The 13,921-nt window shown below is 35.4% G+C and overlaps 1 long non-coding RNA gene across 2 annotated transcripts in view; it reads right to left on the bottom strand.

Moving 5' to 3' along the window:
- The window catches only part of LOC147846039 (uncharacterized), a 531,070-nt gene that overhangs the window by 174,773 nt on the left and 342,376 nt on the right, over positions 1-13,921 (bottom strand). The gene's annotated exons all lie outside the window — the stretch shown is intronic.

The raw sequence follows: 13,921 nt of genomic DNA, 5'->3' as shown, positions 1-13,921 counted from the left end.
TTATGTCACCAAAGTGTACACTTGAAGAGGCTTGAATGGGCTGAAGGGCAGAGCTTAATGTGAGTAACAGTTCAGACATTTCCATTAGGTCATTTTCTGTGAATAAACAGAACATTATCATGCATTGTTGTAGACTAGTGTTTTTCAGTCCCAGTCCTCAAACCACACCTATCTGTACTTTGTGTGTGTTTCTCATTTCTTTGAACAATTATTCTAATTTGACTATAAGTGCTATGTGAAGTGGAGGTCTTCTCAGATCCTAAAATCTATACGCCACCCAAACTAACCTAAATCTAACCCAAGCCCCAAAAACATTTTTTAAAGAAAAACTCAACTTGAGACAGAACCAATGAAGACCTAATCTGGTCTTGGGTTGGACCTTGAGTTTTCTGAACCAAATGAACCAGTGAAGACCTCTTCTGTGAAGAGGACTCCACAGGATATTCCATCATGATTTTAATTTGAAGGAAGCAAATTTGTTTGCTTGGAGTGGGGTGGAGTCGGTTTGAAGGGCAAACCGGCTAGTCGTGTCAACTACTGGCTTTGCAGTGCACTAAACTTAACTTGACTCTCGACAGAAAAAAGAAAGAAAGAAAGGTATTAGAGATGGAAATGTCTGTGCGATTAACCCATTTTGTTTGGGTTCCTGTCTGCTCTCTGGAGTCCTCCTGAATTTTAGTTCTGGGTTCGCTCTTGTCTGGGTTTGATGGCTCGTTTCTACTGACTGGTACAGAACAGTACGGTTCGGGTCGGTACGGGTCACCTTTATCAGGCATGCGTTTCCACTACCAAGGGTACCCTTTTGGTGGGCATGGTGTATGACAAAGTTTTAGTCAACGTCATTTTCGCTCGAGAAAATGTCTACAATAAAGCTGCACAGGTCGTTCACATCTAATATAAAAAACACTTCTCACAAAACAGATGCTTTACACACATAAATACTTGTGTATAAATGTTTATTACTAACTTTTCTATAAACAGGAGTTGTTTATAACTTCAGATCAATGACAGTGCGAAATAGCCTACTGTAATGTCTGTAATTATACAAAATAAATAAATAAATAAACATATATGAACACATACAGACCCTTACAGTCTCCGATATGTTACCAACTACAGAAGAACAACACAAAGCAGACATTTCGTGATTAATTAGGTTCAAAACAACACAAAGTATAGCCTATAGTCAGAGTAAACCTCTCATCTGTGTCTGTAATCTTCAGCAGCACATAAAGCCTCTGTTAGAGAGTCATTCCATCATTCCCAGTTCATATTAGTCCAAAAGGTGATAATACAGATTAAAACAAGGCAGTTTGTTCATGTTTGCTGAAGAAATAACGTGCTCCTTGGCTTCGCCTTTTTTTCCGCGGACTGTGCCCCACTCTCGCGTTTGCCCTTTTCTTTCTGAATGTGTCACTCTCGTTTGTCAGCTTCTCACAGGATCGGGTTTCCAAAAGCTTGTCAATAATCAAGTGCATGTTATTATCATCAGCTCAAGAAGTTTGTTATTTCAGATAGAGACACGCGGCGAGCGCAAGGAAGAAAGCGAAACCACTCGGGCTTCAGACTGGCTGGTAAAAAACTACACGGCACAGGGTAAATCCACTGTTCTCCATGGCTTTGTGGCTGTTTATCATGACGACGACAGGGTTTGTTTGCAAGATCGACCATGGCTGCATATGTATATATAATTCCGCTGTAATCTCTCGCTGTGTATTTTAAACATGGCGGGTCCTTTTTTACATTCTGGCTTGTTGCTTCTACGAATGACGTATCTCTGTAAACCAATAGCGTTCAGCTGCGCGTGTAGCTCCACCTTTTGGGACCCTTTCTGCAGTTTGGGACCCTTTCGAAAGGGTCCCGAAAAAGTGGTACGGTACGGTTTGGTTTGGTACGCCTTTTGACAGTGAAACGGCCATAAAACCGAACAGTACCGTACCGTACCACTCAGTGGAAACGGGCCATTAGTCTTCTAGGGTGCAGCATTAGGCTCCCAGCTTTTACAAGGATGGTTTTGATGACCAATGAGACATTAACTCCCCCAAGGCATGGTTTATAGTAGGGATGCACGATATATTGGGGGCCATGTCGTTATCGGCCATTAAATGCTATTTTTAAGATTATCGTTATCGATTTGATGTCCAAATTAGGCTGATATCTTTAAGCCAATAAATTACGTAATTGTACAGACCTGCCTGCCACGTACACGTGGGCAGAACATGTTTAGACTTGTTTAGTGCGCTATAGTAAAGCTCTCCTCACATTGTTTATTCCTTCAAAGTCAGTCCTTTCTTCACATGGCAGTGCTGTGCCTTAATAACTCAGTAAGTAACCATGTTCCTTATCATTGTAGATATGTTTGATTGAGTGTCATTGTGTATTTTGCTTTAAATCGCCTCAAGAAAAATATTACATGTAAACCTTTTCTGCTCTGTCTCTTTGTTGAGTTAGAGATTGCAGGTGAGATTCACTTATTACTACTATTAGTTTCTCACTTCTCTTTTAGTTAGCAGCTGGTGAATGAAAGAGGACACATGTAACTTGGCCCAATCACCAAAGAGGGAACATCACTCAAAACATGAAAAAAACACTCTTCTTTTCTGTCTCTCTCTCTTCGCTTCACACACACACACACCAAACTGCAGACCCTGCACACAGGCTAAACAAAAAACTTGTCAGGATGTTTGTAATCTACTATGATTATTTGTTTTTATCAACACTTTGCTTGCCATGTGTTGTTGATGTAAGACTGAATTCAGTTTGATCGGAATTTTCATATTGATTATAACGAGCGCGCACACACATCTGACAGCCTTGAGCCTTCACAGATCAACAGGGGAGAGAGAGCCTAGGTGCACCGGTCACTGAATCCAGCATACGGGTTCTCAACTCACTACACATTCTGTCTTTATATTCCGCTATGTGTTTGTCATTAACTCATCTGAGCTCAAAGCTCAGGTTTGTATCGAAATCTAACTCCAAGGGCAAATCGTCGCCCTCGCATCGGTTTATAATAAACTTTTCAGCGATCATTTTCCCCGCGATTGACAGCAAGCACTGCACTACATGTGTTCAAAAGAATCTAAAACGCTAAATACTATGAATTTAGGTCACATTATTTAAAATTATACATACCGTCTCTAGCTTTTCACTTGTACGGTGGCTCTGAACTGTCAAAACACCTCTAAAAAAGGCTTTTTCGGACATGACATATTTGTACATATGTACATCACTGTAACAAGTTTTATTCGAGAACATTTAAGCTGGTTTCAGTCATTAGCTCTTTCATTTTCATCTTATTTAAAATATATTTAACTTGCTTGTTGAATAAATCCCATTTTGTTATTTATTAATTTTATGCAACAGTCAAGCGTGTTAATTTGCTATGAAGAAAATAAAATAATAATTTTTTTTTGCATGCTGATTTATGTGAAATCGTGAATATGGGTCTATTATGACCTTGCAATTTTGAAATCAGAGCTTTTTTGCTTTGAGTATAGACTATTCTGTTTATGAGTGCAGTTCAATCTTTCATAAAGTTTGCTGTATAAAAATATAACATTTTGAAATATTTATGATTATCGGCCCATACATATCGGCTATCGACCCTTAAGTCTGAAGAATTATCGGTTATCGTTATCGGCCAAAAAACCCATATTGATGCATCCCTAGTTTATAGTGTTTGTTCCAATGTTTTTTTTAAATGTTAATATGTTGCACACATATTAACATAAAATGTAAACAATAGTTCAGTACACCAAATTAGCTTTGCAGGGACATCAAACATGAGCCTTCTATGATCTTGTTTGCCTGTGGTAGAGTTAAACATTGATTGCAGAAGTATTAAAACTATAATATTAATACAGAAGCAAGTGACTTGTTGCAAAACACCTGATTAATAAAAAGTTTACATTAAAAGCATCAGTCTTAAGCAAAGAGCATATTGAAGTTCTGACCATGTCTGTGTGTCCATTTCTGAGCATTTCTTTGTGTCGTAAATACCTTGGAATTGGATCACAACTGACCATCCAGTCTTTTTCTGAGTAGGAGAAGTTGATGTTTTATTACTTGTTGAATACAAGCAGAATAATTATGTTTCTAATCGCCCATATTTATTACACTAGTAAGTGTCGTATGTGTGAAGAGGATGCAGACAGTGATGTTGTTAATTAAAGATTTCCCTGCAGAGGGAGTAGGGAGAAATTAACACTGTGCAGCTGTTAACCTTCAGGTCTGACACCCACCTACTACAAGAGGGGCCTAAACTGACTCTACCAAAGAAGCTAATGACCTTGGCCTGTAGAGTTTAAAGCTAGATCCCTTTTTGAGATCAGGAGAGTGAAGTTTAACCACACAGTACTCACCAGCTTGCCTCCAATGCACTCACTCCCTAAACCTTACGATCATCTGGGTCACAGCACCAATACAACCACTACGATCTAACAAAAACCTGCCTTGAGCAGGGCACAAACTGGTGATTCTGGCATGGGAGACTGATGCTCTTAGAAAGAGATTAAAGATCACAACCTCAGTGAAATTTGTCGCCTGAGCACATCTTAATCAGGTGTGTTAAATATAACACATGAAAAATGTGCAGAGAAGCGGGATGCAATTATTATTGTAATAGTTGTTTACGCAGTTGGATTGAGCACATGATAAAAAAAATTGCCTTTTGACTTACAGAGGAAAGAGTAATCTTATGAGGTTGAGGGTTGAGAGTAAATGAGGATATTTTTAAATGTTGGGTGTTCCTTTAATATGGGTACCTCTCACAATCACAGCATGAAATGTACTTTACAATGGTCCTCTATACTTTACTTAAAAAAAGATGACAAATGGATTAATGAACAAAGCTAGAATGTGGAGAAGACTCCCAGGCATTCATTTGTGCTCTTAGCACTTCCTTCCTGGCTTCCTCAAGATTTAGCTTGTTTCAGCTCAGGGCCTGTTGCCCTTTCACAGCCCTCGCGGTGAAGAGGACGTGCAAATCCCATCCCACCCTCCAATGGCATCTGTCTGACACTTCACTTCATATCCATAGCTGCCATAGATACAAATATAACAGTGAAAACACAATCCATCTGTTCCACTACGCTTATCAAGTCCACTCGTTCCTCACGTACACAACCCAAACCCTAATTTCCTGTTTTATGGTACAGCTTCTTTATGGTACTGTTAATTTAGCATTGTTGTAAAATTATTGTTATTATTACATTATTGTTGTAATGCATGCTGTAAAAGACTCATCTCCCTCCAAATTGCTTCATATTCTGTTTGACTCTTGATCAATATTAAAATAAATTTCCTGAAAATGTCTACTACTAAATATTTGACACAATAATAAAACACCTACTGCAATTTGTACTGTAATGTAAATAGTAAATCGGCATTGAATTCTACAACAATTTTGTAAATATGTTCACCTTATGTCTTGCATGCTATTTTGAATCCTTGCTAATGCTCAAACTATGGTCTCTCATTTGGATGGGATTGTTTTATCATTTCATGATTTAAGTTCTTAGCTCAAGAATGTAGTGAGTTCTGAGTTCTGTTGTGAGAGAATACTAAACATGTGTTTCCTTTCTTTGAAGAATGACATGGGAAGTGGAAAAACGTGCCTCAGCCTGTTTGTCCGGATACTTTTTGTTTTAAGTTTCAGATGACAAATCCACTAGAGGACGCTGTCTACATTTTGTTTTATAATCTGAAACACATTACAGGGTATATTTTGTTGTAAGTTTTAAATGCATGTCCTTCTTGTACAATAGGTAAAGCTTGTTGTACAGATCACCTAATGAACAACTGACCTAAATCCTTCTCTAATGCAAAATCCATGGTGTTTTTAAAAGCAAACAAAAGAGAAAATTGTGACTACATTATCTTACCTTGGTTTTGATACGCTTTTATCTTACCCGAACCAGAACTCAATAGAAAAAAATCATACTCAAGTAAAAGTACATTACTCCTCAAAAAATAAAGAGCAAGTAAAATAAAATTATCTGCTCTAAATACTACACAAAGTATGAGTAAAAAGTAGCCCTTATAAAATTACTAGTGACTATTACGCTAGTGATGGGTTGTTCTTGAACGATTTGTTCATTTTGAACAAATATTTTATGTGACTTGAGAACAATGAGTCCTCTCAGGAAGTGATTCGTTCATTTGCATAAGGAAAAAGATTTGATCCGTTCATCTCTCAAGTCCTCGGTTTGAGTCGTTCGTTCATTATGTGAATGACAGAAGCCAAACATTTGCATGTAAAACAGGAAAAAGACTTGATCGGTTCATCTTGCCAGTCCTCGGTTTGAGTTGTTCATTCACATTTGCATTTAGATTTAGGCAAAGATTTGATCCATGTCAGGTAAACGAATTACTCCAATTTGAAGACACACCAGATTAGGTGATTAAAGTTAATGATAATCAAAGCACAAGGTAAACAATGATGAAGGATTATTTTCTCATTCTATGTATGGAGGCATTCTAGTTATGACTTGTTTGTACTGTGATCAAAGTTTGGGCTAGTTGTAGATGTGTTTGGAAGTACCTATTTTAACATTTTAACCTATGGAACTTTTTAATGTTATTTTGGCAAACAAAATTTGTTCATTTCAATGAACGAGACTCAAAAGTACAATTCAGTATAATGATCTGAACTTCTCTTAACTATATTACGCTGTAAATGTTTTTCCACCTTATACCCTGCAAGTGAAAAAAATTTTAGCTTACAAAATTGTTGTTTTTATTTAATACTGTGTCTAAGTATAAGTTAAATTATTTGCCAGTCATGGACGATAAATTTAAAATATCAGAGACTTATATTAAAATATGAACAGATAATATGCTGATTAATAAGGGGACTGAGCCAAAAAGAAAATGAATGAATTCATTAATTTTCTTTTCGACCTAGTCCCTTTATTAATCTGGGGTTGCCACAGTGGAATGAACCGCTAACTTATTCAGCACATTTTTACACAGCAGATACCCTTCCAGCAACCCATCTCTGGTAAACATCCACACACACTCATACACTACGGACAATTTAGCCTACCCAATTCACCTATACTGCATGTCTTTGAACTGTGATGGAAACCGGACCACCCGGTGGAAACCCACGTAAACGCGGGGAGAACATGCAAGCTCCACACAGAAACACTAACTGATTCAGCCAAGGCTCAAACCAGTGACCCTCTTGCTCTGAGGTGAAAGCACTACCTACTGTGCCACTGCATCGCCTAGAATGAATGAATGAACAAAATTAATTTGGCTAGTCAGTTAGACGGTATACTCTTTTCATACAAAGAATTCCTCTCTCATTATAAAATCTCAATAACCTAGCAAGAGTTTTCAACTGTTATTTGCTATATTCGTTCAAGTACCCATTCAAGATATTATAGTTAACAAAAACGAACGAAAAAACAAAAACTAGATGTTTTGTGTACATACAAGACTAAATGAAACTAACTAAAATTATAGAAATAACATCCTTCGTTTTAGTCTTTGTAAATGTATTTAATAAATAAGCCGTTTGGAAGTAAATCCATTTACTTTGCGCTGCAGGTGTTTGACACGTATGGCACATAGAAATCTGTAATCCTGATGCCAGTGGCCAGATCAAGCTAGTCCTTCTCCAGTCATACTCAATGTTGCTCCTGTGACAAAAACAATGACTGGACATGACAGCAGCATGGTGACATTAAATACGACCCAAGAAGACACTTAAAAGTATGCATTTACATTGTGCCCAATAATGGGTTTTATTTTCATATTAGTGATACTGATCGCAAATGACTCATTTTTTTATCCGGATCTTCTAAGTGAATCAGTTGAACTAGTTCACCAAATAGAACTGAATCATTTGAAACAATTCTCATCTCTGATAAGCACTTATCCACAAAGACTAACTTTTTAACATGCCTGATACCCCCTCTGACTCGAAATAAACAAATTTCTCAAGATATTCAATTATTAGAACAGTACACTGAGATCAGATTTGAGAACGGGTAAACTTATTATGATTTGCATTTGTGATTCAGTGAACTGAACACAAACAGTATATGACAGCCTGCTGTGACTGAACTAAACCAACTGCAGCATGGGTAAATGAAGGGGTTAAATAAGAGGATCTGGCAAAACGTAAGTTTAATTCATAACAGAAAGTCGTAAGGGAATTTAAATAATTAAATCATGCTTGAGTTGGGTTGCAAAACTTTATTTTAAAAAACTTTTCAGATCATGGTGATGTTTTAACTGACTGAAACTATGATTGCTGACTACATATTTTTGGTATGTTGAGCCCAAACATGGAAAGATTGTCACAAAAGATCTGGTTCACAAAAATATATATATTTTCATTACTACTATGTATCTAACCCCAGAAGCAGCCTTACACACATAACAGTACTTAGGCCTGCCATCTTGTGGGCTTTTATATTTAAATTTGAGGATGGGTAGATGGTAGTGTTCTTATGTCCTCTGGATAGTTTTCAAAAATATATCTTTGTTTGAGCTTTTATACAATATTCTGATGATTTTCTTATTTATTAAAAAAAAACTAAAACTGAGCAATTTCAGAGTTTAAAAAACTAAAAAAACTAGTAAATCTACCTCTAAAACTAATTAAAACTAACTTAATTTGAAAACAAAATGTCAAAACGGAATAAAAACTAAAACTAATGAAAAATCCAAAACTATTATAATCTTGGTTCCCATATATTATTTAGAGGTATTAATTAAAACCATCCTTCTGATACATCGTCTTTTGATACTACTAAATCTAATGTTGGCAAAATCATTAGTGTACTTTAAATCCAATCTTATAGAGTGGAGGAACTAAGACGGTAGGCTAATCGGTTGCTAGCATAAAACTGGTTCCCTCAATAAAATCCCTATTTTAACATAGGCTTTTTGAAAATTTCAAATAATAAGCTCTGTGTTCAAACACTGTTCATTACACTTACACGTTTTGTCCAGTCGGATAATCCTTAAACAAAAATACAGCTTTGAGCACTTTTGGATCCTTAATGCAAACGCAAGTATTGAAAAGCTAACATATAGGCTATAAACGGTATACAGTGCCCTTGTGGCACTCGCCTGTGACATCAGCACCACCCTGCTACAGACAACTTTTTAAGCTTATTTTCAGAAACAATGTCTATGACAAACAGTTAAAATTATATTATAATCCACATTATATTATAAATAAAATTGCAAAAACACATAGACCAACGTGCCTTTTGGATAGTTATTACCTTTTTTTTTTTTGCCTTACGATTGTTGTACAAACTTTAAAACTATGTATAAATCTGCCTACATATCATAAGACATATTTCAATAAGTGTATCGCTTGCTTGCACACAGCCTGCTTACCTTAACAGACGACAGAAATAAGGCGTGAGGAACAAGTCTATCAAATGCCTGCAAGTTCCATCATGGACCTAGAACAACATTCAATATTCTTTTTATGTCATGAAGTACAGCGAACAGCAGTCCATACAGTCACATATGCTTTACATTTTATGGAGGAGTGTAAATACTGCAGTTATGACAGAGTTAAAAGTGTTCAGATAAAGAAAAAAAAAAGATGAGAAATCACTTGATCACGTTAAAATGACAGTTAATATGTATGTATTTTTGCAAATTTATTCACACGCTTGCATTACTGAGAGCAGGAAAGAGACATACCGCACTGGTGAGCAGTATCTTCATAATATTGTTTAATTAAAATAAATGATCAACAAATTAATCTGTCCTAACGGTCTCTACAAGTGAAGGCATTATCTACACACAATATGGGATCCCAATTAAGAAAATACTACAAACTATAAAATACTATTCATGAAAATACCTACAAAAACAAATCCAAATGCCCAATGTAAGTGAACTGCGCTCCAGACCAGTTGAGCTTGATGACATATAATGTCTTCGACACCGCATGTAGTCCCATTTAGCAACTTGATAGAAACCGTCTTTTTTAAGAAGCATAACCGATTCAAAAAATCACTGATGTGTTTTATGTCATAGAATAAAACGTGAAAGTGTCTTGGGTTTGTGTTAGCCACGAATCTTATTTAAGTGATTTAACTGAAATCCTTTTGAAAAACCCATTGCTTTTGGGATGAAGGAACCGGAATTGCTAAAATGCTAACTTGTTTCTGGGTTTTTGCATACAAATTGACATCATAGTTCCTCCACTCTATTGGAGTCTATCACTCTATCTATCTTTATTAAAGAGTGATTTGATTTGCTTGAAAAAAAGTGTGGCTGTTATCACAGAAGTATCATGTTAGAAATACAATTAAAGAAACATCCTATAAACAGATTTTAACCAGCAAAACCTTATTTACAAAATAAATTAACGTGGGATTGATGTCAATTGTATTTTTTGTAATGAATGTAACGAGACGGTTTTACACTTATTTTGGCACTGTACATACTCAGTCAACTTATGGGGTGAGGAACAAAAAAAATATTAATAACAATTTTCAGTGTTCAAACCCTCTTTTTTAATAATTTTATATAAAAAAATGTTTGGCTTTATTTTCTATCCTAATCAAAATTGTATTAAATTAATATTATTTATTTTAAAATGTTTATGTTTCTGTGACTACTAGCAAAAACGGAATAAACGATACATTGCTTCGAAGGGCACTTTCAGTGTTCGATTTCACTGTGATAAAAGTGTATTCTTGAGAAAAACTGCAGTAATTTGAATATTTAATTCATTACTTTACATCACTGCTTTAACATTGAAATTCATAATTAATACATTTTTAAAGCATGGTGAGCCACACATTTGTATAATGACAACTCTTTTGTATGACAAAAAAAAACTGAACAAATTTAGTCATAACAAAAGTCATGGGATTTTCCTCTCTATTTATTAAATTTTCCAGCTATGCATGTCCCAGAACAGACTTGCAACTCAATTTGTCACTGATATTATCACAGAGATTTTCCAAACCACAGTGTCCCGATCTGTATGTTTTGTTTGAGTTTTGTTAATGAACATCAAAATGAGCGTAAGCTGTGTCCCTCACTAAGCAGTAAATCTGAACAGCTGGAAAGCAAGACAGAAAGCGTTGACTTGTGTATCTGTGCTTACTGAGCGCTCATAACATCCAGATCAGTATTAGAATCTAGCTGTGACAGCCTTGTGAAGGGTAATGAATCAAAAGTTTCCAGCAAACAGAGCACTCAGGCTCTGAGCCGGAGGGAAAAACCTAATGTTCACGCTTTCTGACTCCATCTCGACTTTTTTTTTAGATCCATTCAAAAAGCATTATACTCCAGAGATGTGCACTGACATAAATATGTGCACATATACACACAAACAATCACACTCGTATAAAAATAAACCCAGAGTAGAAATAGATGGGCCCCTTTTTCATGCATTTGACCACTACCAAGCTTCAACCTATTTTGGTCTATTTCTATTTGTATTTTCTAACTATTCAGGTTTTAGGGTTAGTATGAGGGGTTCCGAAAGAGTTGCAGACTCTCTTCGATGTTTCCAAGCCTTCATGAATTTTAAGAAGCTGATTAGGAGTTCACTTGTGGCCATAATCTCATAATCCGCATTATTCACAAGTCTTTTCTTGCAGAGATAAGAGTGGAATTTTTAAATTAACTCCACGTTTTGGTACATCATTATGATCTCTTCTGCTGTTTGAATGTTTAAATTCAACATATTTTTTACATGACATTTAAAAAGACCCAAAAATGAAAATTATATCATGAATGAAATTATTATGTATTTATCATTATGAAATGCTGGTTTCTGGCACCAATTGACTTACTTAGTCAATTCCTTAGACTCCAAACCCACCACCCTCTCTATAAAACATCATTTAGAAAACATTTTTAAAAATTAAAACAAAAGGGGGTTCAATAATTCTGTATATCGAACTGTATATTTTTTTCTACTGTGGAAGTCAATCAATGCATTCTTCAAAATATCTTCGTTTGTGTTCAACAGCAGAAAGAAACTCATAAAAGTTTAACACCACATGAGAAAAAATAAATGGTGAAGTCCTCATCATTTTTGGTTGAACTTTCCCATCAAACCACTGTACTTTGTACTTTGTACATATAATGTTGTTATTTTATTGTAATACTTCTACCAATCCTTTATGCCCACTTTCACACACAGGGATTAAACCTAGTCCCAGACTAAAAGATAAGATTAGGTTGTTTCAGTTGGAGAACTTGCACTGAGTAATCTTAAAATAAATTTGTAAATGAACACCACTAATTATAATAATATTTTATTTATTATTAAAATTAAACATTTATTATTTTATAATTTATAAAAATATTATTATTATTATTATTATTATTATTATTATTATTATTATTATTATTATTACTTATATTTATTTTTACATTTTTTTGGAAAGTTTAAATAATTTCTTAAATGTCCCAATTAAATTATGGCGTAATCCAACCTTTGTCAAGCACAGGATGTGAAACCAGGATTTAGTCCAGTTCTTTAACTATTGTGATCTTAAAATGTAAAAATTATATTTATTTTACTGTATTTTTTTTTTCTTCTACTTATTTTGTTTGTAAGTAAAACAGATCTTTTTTCTTTAATATTTAGTATGTTTGCCTGTGAGTAATTTAAAAAAGTAGTAAAATATGTTATTTTCAGTTACATTTTTAATTTTTTATGCATTATAAAACTAGATTGTTGTTATGTTTTTTTACTTTTTTTTTTTGTACTGTCAGTAGCTAAACTAATAATTATTCAGAGTTAATTTGCTCCTGCAGGCAAATTTTGGCTTGAGTTCACCAAGTCATGCATTATATTAAAGATATGTAGTTTTCAGTTTGACCTCACAGTGAATGTTTATATTCATCTTTGTCCTCTAGAAAGTTTATGTTTATTCAAATGGAGCAGGATCCTGCATTTGCGCTAATACTAAAACTTCTGGACTAATGGACCCCTGATCTGAAGGTCTGTTGTTTTTAGTTTTCCCTGTATTGTGTTTAATTATGAAGTGGTCTGCCAATGAGACTGTTAGCAGTAGGTAATTTTCTTTGTGAAAACTGGTACTGTATTCCCTACATGACAAAAGTCTTGTCGCTTATTCAAGTTGCAGGAACAACAAATAACGTGACTGCTAGTTGATCGTTTGGTAACACAAGTGACTTAAATTAAAGGCAAAGGACTTTATTTATTTATTCATTTTCTTGTCGGCTTAGTCCCTTTATTAATCCGGGGTCGCCACAGCGGAATGAACAGCTAACTAATCCAGCAAGTTTTTTTATGCAGCGGATGCCCTTCCAGCCGCAACCCATCTCTAGGAAACATCCACACACACACTCATACACTACAGACAATTTAGCCTACCCAATTCAACTGTACCACATGTCTTTGGACTGTGAGGTAAACCGGAGCACCCGGAGAAAACCCACGCGAACACAGGGAGAACATGCAAACTCCACACAGAAACGCTAACTGAGCCAAGGCTCGAACCAGCGAACAAGCGACCCAGCAACTTTCTTGCTGTGAGGCAACAGCACTACCTACTGCACCACTGCTTCGCCCCAAAAGGACTTTAGATTACGCTTATTTTACCATCATATAATATGATCATGTCTTGATTTTTTATTTATTTAAATAGGACAGTAAGGTCTGACTTTGTTTAGACAAAAGTCGTGTCACTTAACAGAAATAATGTACAGTAATAGAATATAAAGTCATGGAGCAGTGGAAAAAGAATTCATATTGTAAATGACTCCCGTGAGCTTGGAGGACTGCATATGTCTCTGCAATGACTCAAATAACTTACTAATGAAGTCATCTGGAATGGCAAAGAAAGCGTTCTTGCAGGACTCCCAGAGTTCATCAAGATTCTTTGAATTCATCTTTAATTCCCTTCTTTATCTTACCTCAGACATGCTCAATAATGCTCCTGTC

The sequence above is a fragment of the Danio rerio genome, chromosome 3, assembly GCF_052040795.2.
Source record: "Danio rerio strain M-AB ecotype USA chromosome 3, GRCz13ab, whole genome shotgun sequence".
Lineage (NCBI taxonomy): Eukaryota > Metazoa > Chordata > Actinopteri > Cypriniformes > Danionidae > Danio > Danio rerio.
The sequence above is the reverse complement of the archived record's forward strand: the minus strand, read 5'-3'. Positions and strand labels throughout refer to the sequence as shown.